The following is a 25,415-nucleotide window of genomic DNA, read 5'->3' on the forward strand; positions in this document are numbered from 1 at the left end:
GATGTGGGCGGATTTGGAGCCTAGAAAAAGCCCACTGCTCTGCCTACGTATCCTCGTGAGTGGATGTCAGGCCCCTGCAGAGCAAAATTGAGTATTTTGGTCTAATTCGGGACTGCAATCTCCTCTGCTTCACCGAGACATGGCTGAACCCAGCGGTGCCGGACCACGCCATCCAGCCGGCCGAGTTCTTCTCCGTTCACCGCATGGACAGGACACGGGACTCGGGGAAGTCAAGGGGAGGCGGCGTGTGTTTAATGGTGAACAATAATTGGTGCAACAGTGCGAACGTTGTTCCTCTCACACGCTCCTGCACACCAAATCTGGAACTACTGTCCATCATGTGTCGTCCTTTTTATCTACCTCGAGAGTTTACATCGGTCATTATAAGTGTCGTTTATATTCCACCACAAGCGGACGCTGCGCTTATTGTAACGGGGGACTTTAATAGCGCCAACCTCAAACGCGCAGCGCCGAACTTTTATCAACACATCACCTGCCCCACCAGAGGTGAAAGGACACTGGACCACTGCTACACTACGGTCAAGGACGGCTACAAGGCACAATCTCGCCCTCCGTTTGGCAAATCCGATCACGCCGCCATCTTCCTCATGCCAAAATACAAACAAAGGCTGAAACAGGAAGTTCCGGTTCAGAGGAAGGTCGCGTGCGGGACGGATCAATCGGTGGCCGCGTTACAGGACGCACTCGACGACGTAGACTGGGACATGTTCAGAAACAGCTCCGATGATGACGTCAACGTGTTTACAGAAGCGGTTGTGGGATTCATTGGGAAACTAGCGGATGATACCGTGGAGACAAAGACTATCACAATGTTTCCCAACCAGAAGCCGTGGGTGGATAAAACCATCCGCGACACTCTGAGATCCCGCACCGCTGCCTACAACACGGGACTCACGACGGGGGACATGGACCCGTACAAAGCCGCGTCATATAACGTGCGGAAGACGGTGAAAGAGGCGAAGCAGCGCTACGGGAGGAAACTAGAGTCACAACTCCAACAGAGTGACTCTAGGAGCCTGTGGCGGGGACTAAGGACAATAACGGACTATAAAGCACCAACAACCGGTATGACGAACGCGGCCGTGACTCTGGCAGACGAGCTGAACACTTTCTATGCTCACTTCGAGGCTGCAGCTAAGGACTCCAACAATGCTAGTGTTAGCGGCGCTAACGGCTGCAGACAGGAAGATACTGCCAGCACCGGAAACGTGCTCGTCATCTCCGAGCATGAAGTAAGGAGAGCCTTCAAGAGAGTGAACACCAGGAAAGCAGCAGGACCAGACGGCATCCCAGGTCGTATCCTAAGAGACTGCGCATACCAGCTAGCTCCTGTGTTCACTGAGATATTCAACATCTCTTTATCTCAGTCGGTGATCCCCACATGCTTCAAAGAGTCCATCATTGTTCCTGTCCCGAAGAAACTCCACCCTGCTTCTCTCAATGACTATCGCCCTGTAGCCCTCACCTCAGTAGTGATGAAGTGCTTTGAACGCCTGGTCAGAGACTTCATCATTTCTTCACTACCAGACACACTGGACCCACTACAGTTCGCTTACCGTCCAAATCGTTCCACAGACGATGCCATCTCTCATCTCCTCCACACATCACTCACTCACTTGGACACTAGAAGGGGGAATTATGTTAAAATGCTCTTCATAGACTACAGCTCTGCATTTAACACCATAATTCCCTCCACACTCACCACCAAGCTGGAGCATCTGGGACTCAGCTCATCTATGTGTCAGTGGATCTCCAACTTCCTAACTGGCAGACCACAGGCAGTAAGGATGGGCGAACATGTCTCAGCCTCCACCACTCTCAGCACTGGAGCCCCCCAGGGGTGTGTTCTGAGCCCCCTGCTGTACTCTTTGTACACATATGACTGTGTGGCCACTACCAGCTCCACCACCATCATCAAGTTTGCTGACGACACCGTCGTGGTGGGCCTGATCTCTGATAACAACGAGACGGCCTACCTGAAGGAGATTAGGAATCTGGAGAACTGGTGAAAGCGATTCCGCTCCCTGAAGACCAACACAGAGAGACTTAGGAGGAGCTTCTTCCCGCAGGCGATACGGTCTCTCAATCACACCACCACACAGTACTGACCCACACATATAGTTCTTACACACACACTGGACATTCTGGACATTGTTTTCACTTCATCACTTAAATCACTTTAAGCATATTTGCACTGCACAAGACACTAAATAATGTGGATTGCACAACACTGGACATTATATTCTTCATTTCCAGTTAATACTTGTACAGCTGCTGTTATTGTGTATATATATATTTATATTTCTTCATACATTCTTATATATTTCTATACTGTGTATTTTGTTGTACAGTTATTTTATTTTCAACTTTAATTTATATATTTTATCTTATTCCTTCCTTGTTAAATTTACCCTTTTTAATTTTCATATTTATTTCCTTTCTTTTTTTCTTTAGGTCACGAGCAGTTGTCTAAGCATTTCACTGCATATCGTACTGTGTATGACTGTGTACGTGACAAATAAAATTTGAATTTGAATTTGGATGCCTCCCCTGCACCCTGGTGACACACCTTTACTCCAAGGCCCTGCATGTGTGGGTGATTGTGGTGGAGCGGAAAGAGGGAGGCAGCTGGAGATGGGGAGGGAAGGGAGAGGCAAGTGACCCCTCCCTGGGGCCAGCTCCCCCGCTGACCCCAGTGGGCACCCCCACACTCTGCAACCCGCCAGCGAAAGGGGGCCCAGGCCCATTCGGACCGGGGCCCAGTTTAGCAGCGCCGCCCAGACTCACAGAGCCCGGGACAGCCCACCCGAACCCACCACAGAGAAAACTGCACCCACCCCGTCATCCACTCATCTTCCAGACTACACAAGACAACAGACGCCCAGGCTGAGATCTTCCTCCACCTCTCCTATATCTCCCACTCCTGCAGAGAGTTCCTGAAGAGAGGAGACCTCCTGCAAGATGTGACAATCTCCCCCACCAGTTGAAGAGCCCCCCAGGTGGCTCGATGCACTGGCGGCACCCTGCGCCAGGGCTGGGTCCCCATACACCCACCCGCCCACAACCCTGGCGACACACCAACCAGGACCCAAGGCCCCAAGGCCCACCCAGGGCCCCAGCCCAGAGACGGAGCACCCCCTGAACCCCACGCCCATCCAGGACCCACCCAGGGGCAGCCAGGCTACCAGGTCAGTAACCCACGTCCGTCAGCACAGATCCTCCCCTAGCCCCGCTGCACGCAGCCACGAGGAAACCGTCACCTAAGAGCCAACAGAGCCCTTAAAGGGCCATGACCGCAACTAGGGCTGCACGATTAATTGTTAGAAAATCGCGATCTCGATTCATACTTATGTGCGATCTCATTTCCAAATGACAACAATTTTTAAAAAAAAGAAAAAGAAAAAAAGACGACGACTATTGTACTGCATTTTGATCCGGGACGTAATCTGCATGAAAACAAGCGCTCACTCTTCCTGCTCAACAAATGACAAGGGCGGAGCCTTATACCACGTGATACAGAAGCTGTGCCGTGTGATGCTAAAATTAGCAGGGAAAAAACAACGGAGAGCACGTCACGGATGACGAGAAAGTGACAGGAGAAAATCCGTCCTGGTCAACCACCCAAACATCAATAACGGGAACCTTATACAGCGCTTCCCTATACCCGTCGAACTCCCACAGGCACAAAGAAATTACGGAGGCTATCACTTATCACCTGACCAAAGATATGGCTCCCATCAACACTGTGGGATTTAGGGATTTAGGAAAATGATCAACACCCTAGACAAACGCTACACAGTGCCGTCCCGCAACTATTTTTCTATTGTTGCACTACCTGCTCTGTACACGCAGCGTCGAGCAACGGTGGAGGCGGAATTTCAAGCAGTACAACATTTTGCGGCAACAACAAAACGTGAGACATTTGTTGTTTTTATGTTTATTTATTGTTTTTATGGTCAGTCTCAACTGTTACGAAGTTGATGTGCAGTTAATAAGTGCAATAAATATTTATACTGGAAAAGAAAATCGTGAGAGAATCGTGATCTCAATTCTAAGCCAAAAAAATTGTGATTCTCATTTTATGCAAAATCGTGCAGCCCTAACCGCAACCCCGGGTTGAGCCCCCCAAGGAAAATGCTCCTGGGAACCCCCCGACGCCCCAAGCCTGTCCCTACCCCCACACCAATCACAACAGCGAAGGTGGGACCAAACTATGACCCCCCACCCCCACTAGGTGATGGATGATCTGATGTGGTGGCAGAGGCTGTATCAAGACTAATGTAATCTAATAGATAAAAATAATCTTAATTCTAGAAATTATTTTTCCAGTTCATGAGGACTGTTTTCTTGGCTATGCATAGGGCAGTGAAAACCATATGGGCGATATTCTTTTCTGTAGTGACATTATCTAAGCTGCCCAACAAACACACTAAGGGGGAAGTTGGAATGTTAGATTTCAGACACTTCGATAAGTCTTCACATATCTCGCGCCAAAACTTCTGAACTGGTGGACAGAACCAAAGAGCGTGGATATAATTGTCCGGTGAATTGGTTTGGCAGTGTGAGCAGTTGTTGGTAGACGTAAAGCCCATCTTGAACATCCGATGACCTGTATAGTGCACTCTATGTAATATTTTGTATTGAATTAATTGAAGACTGGGATTTCTGATTAGATGAAAGGTTTTTAAGCCAATCTGAGACCAGAAGTTTAGGTCTAAGTTAACTGATAAATCCGCTTCCCATTTTGCAATAGGAAGTGATATTGATTCATCTGTTTTAGAAAGCATTCTGTATATTTTGGATAGTAATTTGGGGGTTTTAAGAGTAAGAAATTGAACCACACTTGGTGGTGTTTGTAGTTCAACTTGACCCGGTTTAAATTTCTTTTTTACTATGGATTTAATTTGTTGATATTCTAAAAATCTTTTCTTGTTGATCCCATATTGTGTAACTAGTCCGTCAAATGAGATAAATTCTGTTCCTTCTAGTATATGTTCTAAATATTTGATTCCTTTACCACTCCAATCTGGAAAGTTTATCATATTATTGTTTTATGATTTGTCAGGGTTGTTCCAGATAGGTGTACGTTTGCATGGGATTAATGAAGACGCCGTCAATTTTAGAAACTCCCACCATGCTGTCAGAGAAGAGTTGATATTGATGCTTTTAAAGCATTCATGTCGTTGGATGTTTGAGCTGATAAATGGTAGGTCTGAGATCTCTAGATTATTGCAAAGTGCTTGTTCTACATCTAGCCAAGGTTCATCTAAGAGGGTATGTTTTAGCCATCCTGAGATAAACTGAAGCCTGTTGGCTAAGAAGTAGTGCTGAAAGTTAGGCAGTTCTAATCCTCCTTTATCCTTGGTCTTTTGTAGTGTTTTTAAGCTTATACGTGGGGGTTTATTTTTCCTTGCCATTTTTTCTCTCTAACGTGAAACCCATCTCTCCATGTGCCGCCTGACAACGGAGGTAGTTTTTCCTCAAGGTGACTTCTGGGGGAAGCCCATTGAAAATAAGGAGGAAACAACTCATAGGTAGGAGTGTTGGGGTTGAATTCAGAAAGGTACACAGCACCTCACCACCAACTGAGCATATCTCATAACAGGAAGCTACATTTCTGAGGAATTATGAGAAGGAGAGGCAGGAGAGCCAAAGGATGGGCGGATCATTTGGCCCTCCTAACGGGAACAAGAAGAAAACAAGCAGTACATGCCTGGAACAAGAAACAGAGGTAAGGATGAGGAGGACGAGGGGGAAAATAGAGTGGACATAGATATAAAATGTATATGAATTAGCTGGAGAGGTTCTTCTAATGGTTGCATAGCAACTATTTGAAAACAGAGCTCAAGCTGCCAAAAGGGGAATAACATACAGCTCTCCTTTCCAAACGCTCAAAGGCAAAATAATTCTCCCAAATGTGCAACACACACACACACACGTTAGCTTGCACATGCAAATCCTACAAAGCTTCCAGATGTGGATGAAGACAAAAAACAAACATATTATGACCATCTACCAAATATTGTTTCTTTGTAGACTGGAATTTTTCTTTTGGAAAGTGAAAAGATGCTCAGTTGGATTGAGATCTGGGAATTTGGAAGTGAAGTCAACACCTCAAACTCGTTGCTCTGCTCCTAAAACCATTCCTGAACATTTTTGCTCTGTGTCAGGGTCCCTTTACTGCTGAAAGAGGCCACAGCCATGAGGAAATACAATATGCATGAAAGGTTGCACATCACCTACAACAACACTAGGTGCTAGGTGGTAACAAAGCAACATCCACAATTCTGTGTTATTGTCGAAAAAATATATTGTTTTTGTGCTTTAAAGTGGTATAAAAATTTGATCCAGACATACAAGGAAATTACAAAAAGGGTAAGTATGAACTAAAGCTGTACTACTTTAAAGGGTTGCTCACTCACCTTTATACTACAACTGCTACTACCAGTACTGATTCATTTCTCATATCCATTGACCTGTTCAGACCTCATACTTCCCGGCTGAATGCTGGGATGACCTTTCCAGGTAGCTTTGGGCTTAAGGGGTTAAGGCGTGTACGAAAAGTTATCTCATTTAGCTCTGAGGCAACATCAATGACGTTTTATTAAATGCAAATATGCCCTTCTGTAATTTACCAAGTGGAACATGGCTGTGATCCTCTCGAGAGCCAAGGCTGAGTTCCACTCAGCCAGTCATTTTCTCTCCACAGCATAAATAATGGCAAGGAGCGGGTGCCACATCAGTCTCGTTTGTGGAACATTTTTTGCTTTAAATGGGTTTTTAAAGTGCCGTCGCTTTGGTGTGAAGAAAAAAAAATGCATAAAGGGAGCAGTTAGAAGCCCTCAGAAAGAGGCGGCTTTTTGACATGCCCGAGATAATGAGACTGCACTTTGTAGGGTGGGAGCACTTCATCTCTGTCTGCTTCTTAAGTGTCACTCTGACACTCACACAGCCGAGGGGAAAAAACAGCCACAAAAAGTCTCACATCGAGCCATGATGAAAGCGCTTTTAGAACGATCGCTCATCAGATCTGTTCCCATTTTCCGAACGGATCAAGCCACACTGAAATCCATTTTATTTTCCTTGTTCTGCGCTCGGTGAAGCATTCTCTCCACAGGAAGCTCATTGAAGTCACACAAGGTGTCAAAGCAGTGTCACTATGAAAGCTCGCTGCTCCTGGTTAAGCCATCATTTAAAAAGAAACATAAAAAGGAAAAATATAACCTTAACTTACCCTTTCTTACCCTGAACAAAAAAACAAACTATCAGATTCTTGAATCGTGCACACCGGCCAATTTTGTTCTTGCTGCTGTTATGAAACAGAATGACTCCGCTCTTACTCTGTATAGAGAAACATGCTTAGCTCCGAGTGGATGATGGAAATAAGCAGGAGACATTGTGACTACAGAAACTGAAACAATAATCTCAGTCTTCCACAGCATGTCTTCATCCTGTTTTCCTTCTCTCACCCCAGCAGTCGCAGCAGATGGCCCCGCCCCTCCCTGAGCCTGGTTCTGCTGGAGGTTTCTTCCTGTTAAAAGGGAGTTTTTCTTTCCCGCTGTCACCAAAGTGCTTGCTCATAGGGGGTCATATGATTGTTGGGTTTTTCTCTGTATGTATTATTGTAGGGTCTACCTTACAATATAAAGCGCCTTGAGGCGACTGTTGTTGTGATTTGGAGCTGTATGAATAAAACTGCATTGAATTGAATTGAATACCAGAGATGATGGAATGGCACAATAATCATTAGTGAGACGATCTAAGTGGTTACAGAGTTAAGCTCCTCTCACTGTTGATGCAAGCAAATGAAGTGAGCTACCTACCAACACAGCTTCCCCCTGCAATGTCTACAACTGCCCAAGTTTCAGCTACAAAGCAATGCACAACAAGAAAATCTCTTCATATGTAGATGGGACTTTAGTTTAGGGCTCTTGACACGTTACTGGCTGGGTTTATACCTCTCACCAACCCTGAAGCAGTTTCCCATGGCATTTGCAGAAATGACCTGGTAGTGCTATATGGAAGGGTGCAATTGACTGAATCATTTGGGAAAAGTTCAAAGACGATGAGCTCTTTTAAAAATAATTGCACTTTGATAGGTAAGAATCCAGAGTCATTAGCAAACAACAGAGTCCTTAAATGGTCACCTTAATGTGCTTTGACCTGAAGCTCAGTTTAATGGACATGGCAGTTTCGTAAGCAAATACCAGCACTGTTTCAAAATGGAAGCACCAATAAAAACTTTTTCACCTTCACTTAACTCATCAAGAAACCAAACCCAAAACCTCCACACCATGATCTCCATTTATGCAGAGTTCAACTAACTGCTAATCTGCTGCCATAAAATCCATAAAAATTGTATTTAAAATCCAGATGAAGATCATATCCCTTTCCATTCTCAGACACCATTTTCTGTTTTGTTTATCATTTTTAGAGCTGATGGCAAACAGGAACAGTCACAGACATTACTCTGATTACAGAGTCAGTATAATGTACTGTATAATACAATGGAAAACTGCAGTGATAGCACTGCTGATACAGCTGCTGTCATTAATTCAGTGACTGATTAACTTGCTGTCACAGATAAGGTGCCCTGAGAAAAATCTTCAGTTAGGCAGCTTTACATAACATTACTGAGGTCTTTTTGATACTGAGCTACATTAGAGGGCGATATCTGAAACATCAAAGCAAATCAAATCTTCTACTTCCATCCAATGCATCTATGTCAATGTGTTCGATGACTTTTCTCAGCAAGCCCAGGGAACTGTTCATGAAACAGGGCAGCTTCTCTGTCTCTTGTCATGTCCAATCTCTCACAAGCCAACTCTGAAAAATCCTATTCAGGACCGAGCAGTGAAGCGTCAGTGTTTTCAAACAGCCAATGACCCACTTACGATGTCTGACTTATTAGCTTCACTACTCTGTGTTGTCTTTTCCACCTATGAATGCGTCTTTAACAACAGCACAGCAATACGTCTTTGTTTAACGTGACAACTCAGCCGAGTTTGATACTGTCCAAGCAACTGTCCAATCACAGCTGGACAGATGTAACCAGAAAAGGCATCAATATCAACAATCAAAGGTTGACTGCAGCCTGATGACATATTCTCTCTGATAGCTTAAGGAAAAGGAAAAATAAGTTTAAAAAAAAAAAAAAAAAAGAGATGCAAAAGCTAAAAGGAGGACAGTTCTCATGACAGTGATTTTTTCCTTTTCTTTTAGGGTTGGGGGCCTTACCCTTAGATGGGAACAAGGCTTTTCTTGTGGTGCACTTCACCTGTATCATCTGGGCTTTAAGCCAGTATCCAGATCTACCCCGCAGCATTTTATGGTTTTGTAAACAAGGCCTGGAACAGATGAGCAGGCATCGCTCAAAGACACTGGATACCCAGATCTGCTTCATTAATTCTTCATGCTGCTGAATGTTTGTTTTTTTAAATGAGCTGGGCTGTTTGTTGTGTTGTCAAAGCATTTGGCGCCTCAGTCACGACTCGTCCAAGCGCAGAAAAATATGGCACGATGAGTCTGATGAGCACAAACGTTTTAAGGGAAACTACGACACGTGACGACGTAAAGCTGTCGGTTCTTACTCACTCACAGGGATATGGAAGCAAAGGAGCATGACATCTCACTGAGCTTTTATTTATCTGCAAGGTAAATGTCAGTGTAGCGGCTTTGAAACAATCGCTGGCTGTGCTTAGATGGTGCAAACAGACTAAGGTTACAGGCTCAGCAATAAGAAGCATAGACAAACATTTCTTTCAACTTTCATATATTTCTGCATGATATCAAGAAATGCAAATAATGTTTCGTCTTGTCAGCACTCATCAATGGGGGTTTTTAAAATCCCTTTTTCTTAAAAAAATTAATAAATAAAGTAAAAAAAAAAAAAAAAAAAAAAGGACAGTCAGCGAGGAAGTGCAGAGGATTAGAAGGTGGTTGGTCCAGGTGGCATGCCTTCAGAGGTATCGGGTGTCTAGGACAGAGGACAGTGGACAGAAGGAGCTGCACTGTGTATTTGTGGATCAACAGAAAGCGTATGATAGGGTGCCAAGACAGGAAGTGTGGTACTGCATGATTGGCAGAGAAGTATGTGAAGGTGGGGCAGGACGGATACACTGGTGAGGCGTGCGGTAGGAGTGACTGATGGATTCAAGGCGGTGGGATCACATCAGGGATCGGCTGTGAGCCCCTTCTTACTTGCAGTGGTGATGGACAGGCTGACTGATGAGGTCAGGCAAGGCTCTCTGTGGACTATGATAGCAGACAACATTGTGATCAGTGAGAGTAGAAAGCAGGTGGAAAAGAGCCTGGAGAGGATGGGGTATGATCTGGAGAGAAGAAGAATGAAAGTCAGTAAAAGCAAGACAGACTACAGGAGTAAATAAAAGTGAGACAGGTGAAGCTGTAAGGAGTAGAGACAGAGTGGGTGGATGAGTTTGTACACCTTAGGACAACTGTCTAAAGTAACAGACTGTGCACAATAGAGGACAGGAAGAGTGTGAGCAAGGTGGAGATGAGTGTCAGAGGTTTATTTGTGACTGAAGGATGGCAGCAGAGTGAATACGAAGGTTTGCAAGATGGTGCTGAGACCTGCTGCGATGTGTACTTTGGAGACTGTGTTGCTGACATAAAGACAGCAGGCCGAGGTGGAGATGCTCAGATTTTCATTGGCAGTGAGAAGAATGGACAGATTTAGAAATGAGTACATCAGAGAAACCGCTCAGGGTGAGCAGTTTGGAGGTAAGGCTGAGATGCTTTGGACATGTGCAGGGGAGGGATGGTGGATATATCAGATACAGGATGCTGAATATGGAGCTGCCTGGCAGGAGGAGAAGAGGAGGGACTCAGATGAGCTTTGTGGATGTAGTGAAGGAGGAAATGCAGAGGAAAGATGGGACAGGGCAGAAGCAGATGATGTATTGTGGCAACCCATAGTCAGCTCAAAGAAGAAGAAATCAGGAAGGGCTAAATCCTTTTTCATGGCACAGTAAATGTACTTCTTTAATTTGATACACATTGATAAAAAAAAACACATGATGTTATTATAACGCACATGGAAAGTTGTATTCCATAAAATAATCTGTTATGGAAATATTCTATTATCAAAATCTAATTATTTACAGCTATTAATGTCGGTACATGCTGAAACACAGTACCCTGATTAGCATGTGAATAAAACCTCAATGGAACAACGTGTAATAGACTGTAATTGTATCTAATTAGTTATTATGCTAATGCAATAGCTAGCCTTCCAGACTAGCCACTGCAGACATGCATATTCTCTCATTTTCACAGCTCGGCGTTGGCTCTGGTGCTACTCAGTGCTTCTTTTAGAACAAACGCAAAATAAACAAAATGACAATGAACAAAAGTTTCACACCTCAAGCTGCTATTCCACTTTATTTTCACATTCATGGCCTGCTTATGCTTATTAATATTTGAGACTCCCCAGATACCGAGAAAAAAGCAACTAGCCAGAGAAAACAAACAAGTAGGGCTGTTTGATATAACGATATATATCAGATGATGATATAAAAACGTCTATTGTTTCATTTTACGCTATCGTTTGTTTCGTGGTGTCGCAAAATAAACTGTTTACGGCAATATTTTTTCATGGTTCTGATGGTCACTGCAGTGGTTATATTAATGTCTTAAAGTTCTCTCCTTCTCTTATATTTAATATAACCACACTACGGACGGACAAGCACCTGTTTTTATGCGCTGTCGTTAGCAACAACGACGGTGACACCTTTGCGTGTCCGCTTGTTTATGTTCCACACAAACCTTTCACAATCAAGCTCAAGATCCTGTTGAGACTTTTCAAAATAAACTGAATCACGTGAAAGAGCAGATTATTTACGGATGAGAAGTAAAAAAAAGAGCCGTCAGGTGCTAAAAAATAAACCTTAGACTCAAACGTTAGAACAGGCTTTTCCCCGCAGCACGCCGTGTAATAAATACAAAGAAAACGGCGCCGTTACAACTTATGTCTAAAAATGTATCGTTTCATGCATCGGTTAAAACACTCGACTCCAGCTACACGACGCGCAGCTGGAAACACTTCACGCAAGTCGAGCTGCCCGAGATTCACAGAATTTACAGAAAATGTTAAATTTTTGTGATTTATATCGTTATCGGACGATAGATGTCTTATATCGGGATATGAGATTTTGGTCATATCGCACAGCCCTACAAACAAGCTCATCTTTTTTAATTTGCTAATTGTTTCTCTGGGTTCATCTCAATCTCACACTGAGATTGCACATGCTGACTAACAGCTGAGATGATTAATATTTATGAGGCAGCCCCGGAAAAAAAAAAAAAATCACCGACATGGACATATCAAGTGGCAATACTGTCAATTTCACAAGCGGCAGCCCCTTCTGATATTCTACGAGACCAACAGCTCGTCTTTTCCTGTTCTTGGGTCTCTGGTGACAGCAGATCATTTATATTAGAGCCACATGCGCTGCTCTGTTCTGGTGTTTGCCAGCTGTTTCCAATTTCACAAGCAACCAGGAAAATGGATCCAAATTGTAGCAATCAAAGACGCGCCTGAAGCCGCAAAAGTCACTGCTGAGGATTTAGAATGTGGAGAGATGGAAAGGACTGTCAGCCTGAGTCAGATAGGCTTTCTGATACGCAGCCATGTATCTAGCAATGATCACAGTCTGTCGCTGCAAATAAAAACAACACCAAGAAGCAAAGGACAAAAATACCTAAATACAAAACAACCCCAAAACCCAACCTGTTTCAACGAAGTTTCCATTGGTGTGTTGAAAGATGTAAAATCCATCCAAAAGACAAACATGCGTCTACTCAGAAAAGCACAAAGTCTGATGCTTTTGTTTTACACAGCGGCTGTCAAACTCAGTTTAGGGCCCATACAGCCCAAGAGTGTCGGACCAGTAAACCGCCGTAAAGCCCCCACTCCTCAAAAGGACAACAAAAAGTTGTTGTTTTTCCAGTGGTCCAGCTTGACTCCTTCACTGACCTGATTCTGGCCGCCGAGCTTCAGACCAGTCCCGCGGCTGAACTGGAGTGCCAGTATAAGATAAATAAGGATTATTTTGAGCCGTGACTCATGCAAAGCTACTCTAGTAGAGTTCAAATGTTAAAAAAAACAAAACAAAAAACTTACAGCCAGAAATGAGTACAATAGGTCCTTTTCCATTGCTCATTAAGTCAAGAACTAAAATTATTTTCCTTCCTGGAAAATAAACATTTTTGCTCTGTGAGGACCCCCACGGTGTGACCCTCCCTCCCCCACCACCACTCTAAAAGCATGCTGGGAGAAACCAGCAGGTTTCCCCTGAGGATATTCTGATGCACAGCTGGGGTAAGGCCCTAATCACATCACACACTGGAAGCAGAGAAATGTGAATGAGGATATCACCCATGGGCAGAAGCTGTCTTCAGCGGCTCTGATCTCCTGTGTGAACAAGTGTGCAAATACGCGTTTTGTTCGAACGATTCTCTGTTGAGATTGTTTTTATTTTTGTTAAAACTGCTCGGGAAATGTGAGGGATTACTGAATAACACACCAGCTCATGCAACTGAAATCCCTCAGGTAAAAAACGATTACAGGGATTCTGTTCCGCGGTTTCACGCAGAATGCTGATGTACTCTGGAGCTGCCTGTGAATGACAAAATAGTGAGAAACCCCCGAGATCTGTCAACACAACAAATGGTTTTCCTGCAACTGTGGTGTGATGGACATAGTTTTCTATTGATTCAGGCTTATGTAGGCACTTCAGACAAAAATATTGACAAAATGGCAAGTGCTATTGGTTTCCTACTTCAGTGCTACTTATTACCCATACTTCTGGTAATCCCAAGCAGTTGAGTGCCTGCTTGTTGGAGTTATTTCCTATTGGAGTCAATGTGGCTGCGACAAGGAGTTTTTCTTTCCCCTGTTTTGGCAGCAAACTGGATCAGATTTGGATAATGAGGTAAATAAGATGCACAGATAATAAAAACAAATCTCATATCTACTCTTCAGCCAATCAGCTGGCGATGGGGGGCATCATCACATGACCTTTGGATGAACTCATACACAGCACACAGTCTGCTAAACATATTAGGCTAAATGAACAATACATCAAACATGCTGAAGTATACCAATTCTCACAAGTGTGGAAAAAAAGTCAAAGTCTTATCATAATGAAGTCAATTTGCAGTTGTACAGCATGTAAAATCTTCTCCAGCTTGTGCAGAAAGCACCCTGCTGATATTTGGCATTCATGAAAACGCTTCAAAGGCATTACCAGCTTCCAGCGAGTGACTGTAAAGCTTCATCTAATTTATGTCCAATGTGAGAAAACCCAGATGGATTTTAATCAGTCTTCTTTGGTAAAGCTATACGTGGTGAAAGGTGCAAATGAAAAATGTAAATGAATCAAAATTTCAATCTAAATGAGAGTCATGCAAAATGGCTACAGGGAAACGATCAGAGTATAAACAAATCACACCATCAAGCTGATCTCCAAGTTTGTTTTACATTTCTTTAGTTTTGTGAGTAAAGACAGATTATTTCAGACTCTAAAATAATTCAGCATCTTTGACATTTATATATTTGTACAACAAATTCAAAGATAACCGGCTTTAACTCTCTCTCCCGGAAACACAACATGTAACAGCCTCCCCTGTTCCCGTTCTGATACCTCAGTATTTGTCAATAAAGTTGTGGTTTGTTGACCATTACTCATAGTTTCTGGATTTTTCCAAGGGTGGCTGCATAGGCAGAGACCAGCCTCACTAATTTCTAACGGCTGATACAAACCCAGTCATGTTGTACTATGAGCAGGTCTGAAATATGACAGCAACTGTTTAGCTCAGAAATCAGCTTCTGGGGTTACTCATAGTAGGCTTTCAAGGGGTAATGAGTTAAACCCCATCAAAACCAGTAAACAAAATGAGAAATATAGCCACAATTACAAAGCCCCGTCCATGCCGGCATACAAATTTTATATGTCACATACACAGTACAACATATAGTGAAATGCTTGTGTCCTGAACTGCGGACAGGCTGCAGACATACAGGCTCCATTCCAGGGCTGTTTTGTTTTTTTGCATGGGGGGGTCTAGCCAGGACCCTTACTGGATACCAGGTGGGAATCGAACTTGCGATCCTCGCTCCAGAGGCGTGTAGTTTTATCCAGCCGCATGATGCAATATATAACTCTGCAGCAGCTGCACTTAACAGACAATGAATTCTGTCTTTGCTTCACTGTGGATCAACTAAAAGTATAGAAAGCCGAGACGGTCAGAGGGCAGTTTAAGTTGTGTGCAGGATGTGCCCCCATTAGCAGGCCATTATAGGTGGAGGCTGGGCAGCATGGGTGAAGACAAAGAATCTGAAGAAGCTGTAAAAAGGAGCACCTGACAAGCTTCATGACGTACTCTGTGAGTAATGGGTTTTTTTAATGTAAAAAAAAAACAAAAAAACTCTTGCAGTGAGCACTTTGTGTGGAAATGAATGAACTCTTTGACATCCAGGTAGTTAAAGGTAGTTCTAAGGTAGTTACCATGACCATTAGAGAGCGCAGCCGTCTGCATATGTGGTGACCTTCAAAGGTTTTTGAAACATGTGCCTGAGAGTAAAGTAGGCCATGCTTTTATTTCTCCACACTTGGTAAAACACAAAAAAATGTCATTATGAATGTGCAGTAGCACCTGTTCTTTGATATAGGCTGAAGTATTTCTGTCACTGGGTCAGGGTCTGAATCCTCACAACCAAAATACGCAACACTAAAGGACACTGGAGGTTGAGAGCAGAATAAATCTTACAGTCTGTGTTTATAGATGACAAATTTGAAACTACCATCTGTCAGCATCATAAACAGTGTAGAACTAATTGTACTGTGTTTCTGTAGTATAGGTTTCTTAAATATATAGACCAACTTGTTATTGATCTAGCTTTCTGAGTAAGCTTGGACTGATATCTGATCCAAATGTCCCTACAAATAACATTTTTGCTGTTATGTTACAAAAGAAAAACTTGCAGACAGTTTCCTTAACTAATCAGCAAGAAAGGTCCGTCTATCCTGTACCTTTGGTTTGATTGAGCTCAGGATGCAAAAGACTGTCACAGCTTTAAAAGCATTCACAGAAGCCTTGCTGCTCCCCCTGATGTGCCTCACTCCCTACTGTGAGAGGTGCAGGCAGCTGGGCCCCACCTACTTTGAATACAAACACCAGTAATTCTTATTGTAAACTGTTTCAAATACAGCAAGTCATTTGGTGAAAAGTCTTATTATAACTTATACTACACACTGATCAGGCGATCAGGTGAATGGAATAACAGTGATTATCTCTTCGTTGAAGCACCTGTTAGTGGGTGGGATGTATTAAGTGAACATTTTGTCCTCAGACTTGACGTGTTAGAAGGAGAACAAATGGCAAAGTATGCAGATTTGTGCGAGTCGGGCCAGATTGTGATGACTAGGCAACTGGGTCAAAGCATCTCCAAATCTGCAGGTCTTGTGGGGTATTCCCACTCTGCGTTGGTCAGTATTTATCAAAAGTGGCACAGTGGTGAACCAGCAACAGGGTCATGGTGGAGCAAAGGCTGGCCTCTGTGGTCCAATCCAACAGACGAGTTAGGCTTCAGACTACACAGCACATCAGAGTTTGTTGTGTATGGGGTTGCGTAGCCGTAGACCAGTCAGGGTGTCCATGCTGACTACTGCTCGCCACTGAGAGCACCAAAAATGGGCACATGAGCATCACAACTGGACCACGGAGCAATGAGGGAAGATGGCTTTGTCTGATTGAACACTCTTGCTAACATCTTGGTGCCAGATACCACAGGACACCTTCACAGATCTGGTGGAGTCCATGCCTTGGAGGTCAGAGCTGGTCTGGCAGCAAAAGGGTGACCGACACGACATTAGGCAGGTGGTCATAATGTTATCAGGGTATATTTAAATTGAGGCCTACTCTGTTCTGTGCTGGGGCCTTGCTCACCCTGTCTACTGCTTTCAATGCATGCAAACAAAACCAAAAAGAAACAACCAACACCATCACACACACTTTATATGTCAACTGTGGCTTTGCTTGATATTTATAAATGTACTTGACTGTGGTGCTTCCCTGTTCAGCCAGTCCAACTGTGCCTTAAAGGGGAAGAGTTCCAAACCACATCTGCATGACCACAGTGCAGCAGGTTCTGCATAAAGCATGAGCCACACAGCTGGGTTGCTGTTACAAGGTGGTGAGTGAGCGTTTTCAAGGCCAACCCTAATTACATTTGACTCCTGAATAACGCTGGCACATCAGTTGGTTGAGATTTTGGTTGCTTGTGAGGAAATTAGGATAATGAGAAGGCAGGAAGGGCTGAACGTGTGTTGTAAATGTGCATCATGGGGGACTCAGTGGTGTGAAAATGATTTGAGGCTATGTGAGAACTAAAATTAGAAATCACATCAACTACACAGTATGTCAGATCACAATATGTCCTGTTGTGGGGAATCGCATCAGAGAACATCTGGCTGAGTGTTGCTGCTGCACTGCTCTCTGTGCTTTGCCTTCCCCACAGTCAGGGGCGGAGCGTGGGGGTGGCTTACTGGGCTTAAGCCCGGGTCTTTTTGTCAGAAGCCCGGGGTCTTTTGGGGTGTAATTTTTTCATAGTTAGATGTCTGGCTGACAACTGTATAAAACAAAAAGTGCAAGCAATATTCGAAGCACATAGTGCACACTGTGGGAATTTACGACTGTGCGTGAATCCCCCCTGATATTGGTATGATCCGAGCTCAGACACTAAGCGACTGAGCAAGAGGGCGGGGCAGCTGCTGCCTGTGAGTACGCTGTTGAAGAAACGGAGCCAGCCATAAGGAGAGCTTAAGTTTGACCAGGTACCAAAGCAAATCATTCATACCGTACAAATAATGTAAATATGACGGTGCATCACAAAAGATTGATATGAAACTGATCACTTGACCAATATTATTTTACTTGCTGTTCAAGTGAATCAACAAATGGCGAAATGAAAAGCCGAACAAATGCTATTTTTTAGAGAGTCTTAGCTTACGTGTGTTTATTTCATATTTTCAGTTCTTACCCTCCCCGACTAATTCGGTTTCAGTTATGTACTGAAATATAAGAATGGACATTAGAGGCTTCTTTCAAAGAAAAAACTCAGGTAAATGTTATTTTATATATTATGCTTTGTATGTTGTTCAGTATATTTCTATGCAAAACAAGAGGGGTTTCAGTACACAGCAGGATATTCACATTTGTAACCAGATATTTACATACACTTTAGGGAGAAAACATAAAACATTTTTACTGTACAACATCAATTTAGAGTAAACTTTTGTTTTAGATAAATATTGAAACATCTTTTGAATTAGTTAAATGTCAGAATAAAGAGAGACAGAGCTGTCTATTTATTATCACTTTGATCAAATTTAGGAGTACATATACACTAAGTTTATTGTTAATTAATAAGAAAACTGCAGACGATTCCATTCTGAGCTGAAGAAGCTTCTGATAGGTTCGTAGAGTCCATGTGAGTAAACTGGTGGCACAGCTGTGGATGCATATAAGGCAAAACACAGAGCCTGTTTCTGTGACATGGGAACATCAAGAGATGTCAACCAAAACACCAGGAAAAGAACTGTGGACCTCCATAGGTGTGGCTCAGTTTGAATACAATTTGGTGCCATTTGCAATTAAGAAATACAGATAGTTTCTCTCTTTACTCTTAAAGTTAACAAATATGTTTTTTATATTTATCAATCTAAAAAAATAAACATTTAGTCTGATTTGATGTTACAATTAAAAAAGTGTTTGTGTTTTGATCTGAAGAGTGTGTAAATATCTGGTTTCAACTGTATATTTGATGATTGTCAGCACAAAGAGAGAGAGGAACAGAGAGGGAGATGGAGAATGAGGACAGAACAGAGATGAACAAGAGCAGGTGAGACACATGTTAGTCAAATGGTTGTTTACCAAAAGTATCACCGTATCACAGGTCCTCATGTATCTCGTACCTAGTGTTTCTTTTTAGGTTTGTTATTTTTCAAATTCTACATTTAAGTTATGCAGGCTTTTTTGCGCAACAAGGCTAAATAATTATATAAACTTTTCTCAATCTAAATAGTGGACTTTTCTTAGAATTAAAAAAACAAGTGTAGTGCAGGTATATGATGATTTTTAGTACTACTATCATCTAGTTCTGATTCTGTAGTCCTGATTTTGAACTGTTGTAGTCCTGTTTTAATTCAGGATCAGTTCTGGGTCTGGTTGAATTGGGGTTTAGTCCCTGTGTCTTGATACAGCCCCGACTTTGTTCTGCCTCGCTGCTTAATTAAAAAACTAGTTTAAGGTGTCCTGCATATGTGATATATATTTTTCCCTCTGTGAAGTCATTCTTTTTTGAAACTCAAAACAGAGCCTGTTAATCTTTCAGTCATTTCTAACACCCCCCCCCCCCAAAAAAAAAAAAAAAAAAAAAATCCCACATGCGTACTACCCTTTAGGGCTAAGCCCCGGGTGTTTCAAATGTCTGGCTCCGCCTCTGCCCACAGTCACTCAGCAGAGCTAACGAGGAGGTACAAGAGCAGGCGGAAATTTACAGCACACAGAGAAAGATAAGGAATCTATACTGTGTAGACTCTAACAGTTTGATTACCTTCAACCTTTATATTATTGTATGAGTTGTGTTGCACTGCAAAACACCTTTCCTCTTATCACAATTACAGTCTCTCTTCCTTTTTATCACACCTTAAAAAAAAAAGTTAATATACAGATTTGAGAGTTTATTCTTGTTTAGCAAACATTCACTTTTTAAAGAAAACCTATGATGCTTATTTGCCAAAAAAGCTACAGTGTATGCAGACAAGCTAATGTAACAAATGTAACAAAGACTTTTTTGGGGGGAACCAAATGAAAAGCAGCTGAGTTTGATTTTGCTTTGTATGTTAACACTGCAACACGAGCATGCTCTTTATGCTGCAGCAGATTCTGTCCTCATTATTGCAGAAAAGAAAAAATCTCCCAAACACTAAAAAGGCAAAGAATCTCACAAAAAAGCACATCTCACAATCTAATTAAAAAGTTCTCTCTGAGACCTTTCAGTGGCAGAAACGTTTCTCAGTTGTAGTCTGAACATGCTCAGCCCTCTGCCCTGAAGGCGTCACAGGGCAGAGCTGACCAAAAAACCCTGAGTTCACTTACAGGTTCTGCTGGAAACCACCAATCATAGCAGCAGCCTGTGTCACAGATACAGGCGACATAAAAAGAGCTGCTGACAATTATGTGTTTTATTTAAACGTTCTTTAACCTGCTTTTCCTTAGTTTTATGCAATTTCACTCCTGAGCCTGGGCTCTGCAGCATACATAGTAGGAATGACTTTAACATCCAGGTGCACGGTTTGAGAACATCTTTAACATTATAAAGAAAACACTTCAACAAAATTACAGAACAGCACTGTGTTGGTGCAATTACTGGCACACAAAGTATGAGTAATTAAACCACCTGCATGAATTTGAGTGAACGGTTCAGCTATGAAGACGAAATAACAGATAACCCACCTGGTGCAATGGAGGGGGAGGCCGGCTTTCTTCACCAACATATTTACTGGAAAACATCATGTGGCAAAGCGTCTTCCTTCACAGAAACTCTGGGGAAAAAAAAAGAAAAAAAATGCGTTAAACAGAAATATTTCAAGATGATTATTTCTATTAACAAATATTATACAACACCAGTCTTTATGCTTACATTTATATAGGACTGAATCACAATAACAGTCACCTCCAAGGTGCTTTTTACTGTAAGGTAAAGACCCTAAAATAATATAGACAATAATACTGTCGCCAAGTAAGCACTTGGTGACAGTAGGAAGGAAAAACTCCCTTTAACAGTAAGAAACCTCGAGCAGAACCAGGCTCGGAGCGGGGCAGGTAACTAGTTTGGCCAGCTTAGTCTTCTTTGTTTCAGTATTTCCAGATGGCTTGCTTGTCATTTCTGAGGCTAGCAGGAGAAAAACTCTTCGCTCGTGAAGTTCTAATATTCTTTGCATGTTCTTCGGGTAAATTACCTACCATAAAATGCACAATAATGATCAAAAATAAGAGAAGCACATACAGGGATGTCCCCTCTGCTGGCACTGACACTCCCGCTTTGCACCAGCCTGTTTTGTTTTTACCACCACGCATGTGTTAATGAATTAGAATCATTCAAAACAAACAGGAAATCTGAATACAACCTGCATGCTTCCAACCTTCCAATGCATACTTGTCTATATAAGGAACAACATTTACCTTGAGGTGAAGTGGCGAAAGCAGTGAGTATGTTGCAAGTTCAATTGTTCTTAATAACAACTTAGCATGTCCAGTGTTCCCAATCAGCAAAGACAAACCATAAGGCAGGAAGAAGACGCCAAAATGCACCAAACATCAGACAGATGAGTCCGTCCACAACACGAGGACAGTCAATGATATTTTGCAGCATGGTTTGAATTACTTGCAGTGAAGAAATCCTGATCTTTCAAGAGTTAAAATATTTGGTGTCTGGGACCCCGTAAACCCACGCTGGGTAGAATACACCGTCAGTCTTTTCACAGACTAGTTTAAAGTTGTGCTACACATGCATAGAGATATAAAAACCTTATTATTAGCTTACAGTATTATGTTTAATGCTATGTAGGCCAGTAACAGACAGCTAGTGTCAAGTTACAAAAAGCAGTGAGGCTTAAATACTTTCAGTTTGACGTTTTCTTATGTGAAACTGAGCCGTTTGATTATAATTTGGATTTTTTTAAATCACTGAATTTACCAGAAAGCACTGCCTCTAATTAAGTTTTAATTAAGTTTCATTAAATTTCTGTGACTCTGGAGAAAATATAGGTCACCACTGTGTGTGTGTACACGATTAACTAAGCTGTTTTTGTTTAAAATGGAGAAAAAAAGCCTGATCCATTGATCATCTGGATGTTAACACTCTTTATTACAGGTTGTGCCTCAAGCCAGATAACATGGCTCTGATATCAGGGAGCATTACCAGCCACCTTAACACTTTTCTCCTGAGTCTTCCCTTTGAATAGCTGCTGCCGGCGTCGAGCCAAAGTGCTTAATGAAAGCGGAAAAACACATTGAATCTACAAACGGGTGAACTGGCAGCAGCTCAATATATTGCATAGGTGAGAAGACGTGCAAAGCTGCTGGCCTATGGCAATTCCTGAACTATAAAGACAGCACTGTCAGGCTGAACAGCCAAACTGTTAAAATACTACAACACACTCCTTTTAGTGTATAATAACTGAGTAAGATCAATGTAAGAACTGGTGGACAGATGGAACCAAGCACAGCAATGACTCTATGAATGATCTTTGAATAGAGCTGAAATAATTAGTGACTTTAAAATATCCATCAGTGTTCCTATGGTGCAGCCGATAACATTCACTAAATCCAGCAGAGTACAGCAGTTCTTTGAGTTGGGGCTGGAAATAGCAGGGGAGCTACCCCAAATCCTTCCAGCACTGTGGATCCACGTACAGAGCACGATCTTTCCTGCACTTATTTCATCTCCTCCCATTTTGATCTCCCAGCTGTGCAGTCAGTTTCTCTCTCTCTCTCTCTCTCGTTGTGTCTCTGATATTGAAAACACCAAACTTCCTGAAAAATATTCTTTCAAGACTCACAGTGTGAACTTTACTGTATAGGGAGGAGCAAAGGCCTCAGAGAGTCTTGTACTGTTGATCTAATCCCTGGGCAACTTCCTGTTGTGGCCACTCCTGACACCATTCTTTGTTCCAGAGAGTGAATGTGGGCGTGTGCATGTGGCACAAAAGACAAAAGCCGGTTATAAAATCTCTCTCATCTCACTAAGATTTTGTCTTTCTTCTCTCCCCTGAAAGAATACAAAGCCCTTGAGAGCTGCAACTGCAAGAACTGTGCTGCAACAGATCCAAGGATGGAGGGAGAAGACTGATCACAGAAACAGGCCAATCAGAGCAGTTCAAAGGGGAACAGAACCGCACTGGTGATCGGGACTGTCACATGACAACTGGACGATGAAATGAATGACTGACAAAAATGCCCCCGTCTGACCAATCACTGTGTAACAGCAAATGTGGAAACACACGGACAAGATGCATGATTTCCCCGAGGCTTCAGGTGATTAAAGTGAGCAAAATATTAGGTGTGGCACAAAAGCAGACAAACATTTGTCGTGTTCAGCTCCTTCGTGGCTATCGGTGTTGAAAGATTTAATCATAATTGACCTTATTAAGATCAGATGGTGGCGTGCTAAATTATAAGCCAAAACTAGCACGTTCAACCATTAGCTGGATCCATGTTTGCTAATCAGTACAAGGCAACACACTAAATAGTAGAATTGTGTTCAGTACCTCGTAGCAAACCATGTTTGTGTCAGAAAATTACAAAACAAACCCCCAAAAAAAGCTTCAAAAGGCAGCATCACAGCAAACACGGTTAAGAGATAAAACTTAGCAGACAGAACTGTTTTGTTCTTCTACAAAACCATAAAAATGTACTTTGATGTAAAGATTTAATATTGGCACTGACTCACTCATGGAGCCAGTCACCAGTGGCCATTACAGGAAGTTAAATCTTCTTTAGCACTACCATAATAAATAGGTAATTGTAACACAGTCTGAACAAAGTACTATTTATAAAAGCTGAAGCCTTAAATATAAAGGGTCGTTCTTGAAAAATCTTAAAAATCTTTGGTGCAGGACAACCAAGGATGAAGGTTTCTACTCTGAGTCTTTAATAACCTTTAACTGTTTTCTATAGTTCCAAATTAACAAGTGAAAACTATTTAGGAAAGAATCGTTTTCTTACTGGGGCGCACTCTGGCGTCAGTTTGTGTTTCAACAAACTATTGTGTGATTGCTATGTGACAGGTTCTGATTTCCAAGCTAAGCTAATCCAATAACTCACTACACACCTCTCTGTGCTGACAAAACTGGGTGGTTGTAAACCAAGTAAACACCAATAAAGATTAAATCAAGGTTCAGCCATTTTTATTTGGGAGCAATTCACCTGGGTGCCAAATACTGCAACATCGGGAAAGAGTATCCATAACTAACAATAAGTCCCTTTTTTAAGGTTTGTGTTAAACAACCCAGCTTCATACTACTAGCACCTAGTTTCATTTATTTATGTGTTTCATTACAATAGGCAAAAAGGTGGGCTGTGCTCACATTTTTCCACAGCTAACACCACTGGTACTCAACTCACGGTGAATAGCACTGGTATAGAAACTCCAGTTAGAGAGAGTTTCCTCAAACAAAGGTCCAGACTATCATAAAGGCCAACGTGCATTTCATTTCAGTGCAGTATATTTTGTATCAGTATCTTTATGGAGTCAACAACTGGTTGTCAAGCACAAACAATAAAGCAGAGTTCAACAGTGGGTGTTTGTAGCTTCTGTTAAACAGAAGCTGCAGGTTCCTGCTTTAACAGAAAAGTATGACTTCAAAGAAAGCTGTGGAAAAGCTTTCTTTCTTTTCAATAATCACCAGAGTCTGTGTGTGAACACCCACAGAACACAACGAGAACATTACAGCTATTTTTGTAAAAGGTGCGCTCACACTAACAAGTGCTTACAGTTCTTATATCATAGGACAAAACTGAAGACTTCAAATCCTCCATCCATCCATTCGCTTCCACTTATCCTTTTCAGGGTCACGTGGGGCGCTGGAGCCTATCCCAGCTGTATTAGGGCGAGAGGTAAGGTACACCCTGGGCTGGTCGCCAATCTGTCGTGGGGCTAACTCATAGACGGAGACAACCAGTCTTGCTCACATTCACTCCTGCATTCACACCTATGGGCAATTTAGAGTTTCCAATTAACCTTTCCCCACTAACTGCATGTCTTTGGACTGTGGGAGGAAGCTGGAGTACCCGGGGAGAACCCACCCAAACACGGGGAGAACATGAAGACTCCACACAGAAAGACCCTGTTTTTGACTTCTTAATGCATTTCAAGTCCAAGCAGAGCTGGACCAAACACATCTCCACACTTTGTAAGGCCTCTTTGACCAAAACGCAGAGCAACGCCGTGTTGCAGTCCACAATTAGCAACCTCAACTCACCCAAGATGACTTGGGCGGAGCTGAACCACAGGGTTTAAGAAAAGCACTCATCGAGAGCTCAGACTAAATGGGAACTGTTGGGAAAGAATTCCAAGGTAATGACATGTTAAATTTATTATCCTGGGAGAACCCGGTAAGGCTCAAAGGTGAAACTGCTCTACTTAGAAGGCTCCAAGTCAACACAAACATGCCTTCTTTGTATACACACTTTGTGTACTACATTTCATATTTATCATTGTAAAGTCTTCACTGCTGTTTTACCAAAAAAAAAAAATGCTTTGAATAAACTTGTGTCCAAACTTTGGACTGTAAATGCACCAGTCA

The 25,415-nt window shown here is 42.5% G+C and overlaps 1 protein-coding gene and 1 long non-coding RNA gene across 4 annotated transcripts in view; one reads left to right on the forward strand and one right to left on the reverse strand.

Annotated features, from left to right (window-relative positions):
* The window catches only part of LOC146670845 (uncharacterized), a 372,233-nt gene extending 354,054 nt beyond the window's left edge, over nucleotides 1–18,179 (forward strand). Inside the window, exon 3 of the long non-coding RNA XR_014911377.1 lies at nucleotides 18,079–18,179. This is a non-coding gene — a long non-coding RNA (uncharacterized LOC146670845). The remainder of the gene's footprint in view (nucleotides 1–18,078) is intronic.
* Nucleotides 1–25,415, reverse strand: part of LOC146670854 (thyroid hormone receptor alpha) — a 118,226-nt gene that overhangs the window by 85,387 nt on the left and 7,424 nt on the right. For all 3 annotated transcript variants that reach the window (XM_085402964.1, XM_085402967.1, XM_085402965.1), the window contains exon 2: nucleotides 20,563–20,651. The gene's annotated coding sequence lies outside the window, so the exon portion shown is untranslated. The remainder of the gene's footprint in view (nucleotides 1–20,562; nucleotides 20,652–25,415) is intronic.

Source organism: Rhamphochromis longiceps, linkage group LG4, assembly GCF_057381845.1.
Source record: "Rhamphochromis longiceps isolate RC_006_pf linkage group LG4, R_longiceps_female_GT1.1, whole genome shotgun sequence".
NCBI classification, from domain to species: Eukaryota; Metazoa; Chordata; class Actinopteri; order Cichliformes; family Cichlidae; genus Rhamphochromis; species Rhamphochromis longiceps.